At 31.9% G+C, this 3,713-nt stretch overlaps 1 long non-coding RNA gene across 4 annotated transcripts; it reads left to right on the forward strand.

Annotated features, from left to right (window-relative positions):
• The first annotated feature begins 862 nt into the window (after positions 1 to 862).
• On the forward strand, positions 863 to 3,409 carry LOC119662397. Of its 4 annotated transcripts, XR_005250768.1 has the most exons (9): positions 864 to 1,342; positions 1,395 to 1,476; positions 1,773 to 1,845; positions 1,924 to 2,110; positions 2,186 to 2,358; positions 2,421 to 2,673; positions 2,736 to 2,968; positions 3,031 to 3,115; positions 3,179 to 3,409. It is a non-coding gene; the product is annotated as an uncharacterized LOC119662397 (long non-coding RNA). The 4 variants fall into 4 exon arrangements; XR_005250767.1 differs by having other exon boundaries at positions 863 to 1,342; positions 2,421 to 2,677; positions 3,031 to 3,409; XR_005250766.1 differs by having other exon boundaries at positions 863 to 1,342; positions 2,736 to 2,972; positions 3,031 to 3,409.
• The last annotated feature ends 304 nt before the right edge of the window (positions 3,410 to 3,713 follow it).

A 3,713-nucleotide genomic window follows, 5' to 3' on the forward strand; every position in this document is an offset into this window, starting at 1 on the left:
GCTAAGCTTTCAGTCTTCATCAATAAAATAGTACTCAAACACCACAATACACATTTTTAAAAAAGGCGATGGGAACCTTCCGGACAACTACAGAGGCATAGTACTATTAAGCGCAATCCTAAGACTATTTACAAAAATACTATCTAATACCATGGCAAACACTGGCATATCTGAGGAACAGCAAAGCTTCAGAAAGAATAGATCGAATTTTAACGCTATATTCATACTTCGACAAATAATTGTAAAAGCTATTGAATACAACATGACAGCGTACCTATGTTTCGTCGACCTTACCAAAGCCTTCGATTGAATTCTCTTGAAACATGTAGTTACTGTCTTACAAAATCGTAACGTTGACAATCAAATCATTACTGCTGTTAGAAATCTCAACACCGGAAATACATTTTCAAAACCCCAAATCTCCTAGGAAAAAAATTTAAAAAGCTCATAAAAAAAAATGTCAGCCAAATCGGAGATGATGAGGTCAAAAGGGTGTTCTCATATGCAATGTTAACCATTGTAGGTGAACCTAAATGAGTGCCTTTTATTAAACAGGATATAAAGAATTGATAACTATAGATGTACTGCTATAGATGTACGTTATATCCCTATATAAGCTACTTCTCGCTGAATCGAGATATGTAGTTTTAATTTTTTTTTATTAGTTGACCTTATTTACACTGTTAACTATTATTAATACTGGACTGAAATGCAAAGATATAAATTAATAGTTTTGTGTCATATAACTTCGCTTATAAACTTAAAATCATATCTTCTCTGACATTTTACAGTAAAATTTGAAAAAAAGGTATACCCCAATGTAATTCTTTATAAAAAAAATTGTTTCTGTATGTTTCGAAATTTGTTGTCGAAAAATTTTTCAAAAATCAAAATTTTTGGTTTGTTTTTTTTACTAATCGTGCTTTTTTGAAAAATCAAGACAAAAGTTAGTTAGTCATAATTGGCGCAATGGATCCATCTGACCCCGATAGAGCCTTTCATATACCTCTGCATGATGCAATAAGCGTTTTCTACAATGGCAATTTTGGTCGTGCATTGTTACCATCGCAAAATATCAGCAACTACCTTATGATAATAATATCGCATGCTGCCGAGCCGGAGCTGCGTGAGGTTAGCATTTTTGAAAGAAGCATGCATGTTCCCCAGCTAATTCAGAGCATAAGATGCCGGCAGCTAGATATTGATTTATTTTTGCGTCTCAACCACTTCCCAGCGGCCACCGTGGTTCATAACCACGGATACATTCCACAACCGATTATACTTCAGATGGCTCAAACAATCAATAACGGAGGCCTCCCGCATAATTTACATTAAAAAAAGAGTATGAACTGAGTTTTTTAATGTGTGTCCTTAATTTATATTGTTTTGTTTAGAGAACGACAGGGAGTAGAGGGTGGGTCAAGACATTGAAACATATGTCTCATGATAAGTTGGACATGCGAAACTAACCGCAAGGTAAGCTTATGTCTGTAATTATTTACTTCTATATTTTACATATTTATACTTTTATGTAAATTCTATTCTATTTCAATGTTCCTGTCACATTTTTATGACAGCCACAGTCATCAATACCCAAATAGTATGATCCGTGTCACAATATTTTTTTTTTTAATTTTTGATGACTTAGCAACATACACCTGGTGGGTGTTTATTTTTAATGTGTCTTATAAATATTCTTGATAATTTTTCGTACTAAAACTTAAAATTATGACTTATACATATCTTAATTTTTCATCTATTTTTTTTTATAGTATATGTGTGTCGTTCCTTTCAAAAAAAAAGAAAATGTAAACATTTAAGAGGATTGTTACAATAAGTAAAATGGTAAAGCCTTTCTTCACTTTTACTGTAGTTCAAATATTTTAAACATGATTTCAATTTGTTTCCCGTCTATGAATAAAGACACCTAGCATTGTGTTTTCAAAAGCTTGCAATGCACCTTTTGCAACAATGACTGAATATCGGATCTCTCATTTGGTGTTATTTGACTTTCAGCAGAATCTTAAGGTAATGAGTTGAAGGATCAACATCTGAACATTTGGCTTACGAATTTTTTGAACCATCATCCACAACATGCTGCAGGTCTGTGGTAAGTAACTTTAACTTTCATCATAGTGCCATTTTAACAGACACCCAATCGTTTAATGCTTGATTAATATTTCAGTTGGTACTGCTATAAAGTGTGATTATTTGGAAACAACATTTTTCCGGAAGTAAACAATATGTTCCTTTACATATAAGTACTTTGATGGCATCTGAGCTATTTAAACATCGTCACTTAAGCCATGACGAGGCTATGATGTCTAATATATAGTGGACCAACCAAGGGCAATTCAAGTATGCATTTAATCATACTGCAACTTATTTATTTGCAAAATGTTATAATATTTATTGTTTAGGACCATAATCGAATTTAAAATTACAAGCCCATATTACTTCGGAACTATGGAAGGACCTACAGCAAATCAACATGAATGGCATATGGTATATGATATGCTCCTGAGGTTAATATGTGTGGATTTAATACAAGACATATGAGTACGCTCATTACAATTTTTTGTTTTAAATCCCATCTCATTCGGGAATATGGAAGAACCTACAGCAAATCAACATGAATGGCATGTGTTATATGGTATATGATATGCTCCAGAGGTTTGTATGTGTGGATTTAATACAAGACATATGAGTACGCTCCTCACAATTTTTTATTTAAGTCCCATCTTATTCGGGAATATGGAAGGACCTACAGCAAATCAATATGAATGGTATATGTTATATGGTATATAATATGCTCCAGAGGTTTATATATGTGGATTTAATGCAAGACATATGAGTACGCTTCTCACAATTTTTTGTTTTAAGTCCCATCTCATTCGGGAATATGGAAGGACCTACAGCAAATGAACATAAATGGTATATGTTATATGGTATATGATATGCTCCAGAGGTTTGTATGTGTGGATTTAATACAAGACATATGAGTACGCTCCTCACAATTTTTTATTTAAGTCCCATCTTATTCGGGAATATGGAAGGACCTACAGCAAATCAATATGAATGGTATATGTTATATGGTATATAATATGCTCCAGAGGTTTATATATGTGGATTTAATGCAAGACATATGAGTACGCTTCTCACAATTTTTTGTTTTAAGTCCCATCTCATTCGGGAATATGGAAGGACCTACAGCAAATGAACATAAATGGTATATGTTATATGGTATATGATATGCTCCAGAGGTTTATATGTGTGGATTTAATGCAAGATATATGACTACGTTCAACACAATTTTTTGTTTTAAATCTCTCCATGGCTTTAGAATTATTAATATATTTGTTATTGATACAAATTGGTTTTATAAAACCAATTGTTAGATATACTCACTGTCCAAAGATATTTTTTGGCACTATTTTGCCAAAATATATTTTATTTTTTTTTAATTAAATAAAAAGGTTGTAAGAAACCAAAGCATAAATTTATTTTTAGTTGCAATATTGAAGCTTTCTATAATTTGAATACATTAAATTAATTAAATGAAATGAATACATTATTTTGATTAATAAAATTGCACTACCTTCTACTCAAAAAGTATCCGGATTTTGTTGTTTGTTAACTACTCCTTAAGTAATAGACCTTTTTCAAACATTTTTTTTTTGTTATGTTGGTACACCCTTTCCTGACATATGGTA

Source organism: Teleopsis dalmanni, chromosome X (assembly GCF_002237135.1).
Source record: "Teleopsis dalmanni isolate 2A chromosome X, ASM223713v2, whole genome shotgun sequence".
Lineage (NCBI taxonomy): Eukaryota > Metazoa > Arthropoda > Insecta > Diptera > Diopsidae > Teleopsis > Teleopsis dalmanni.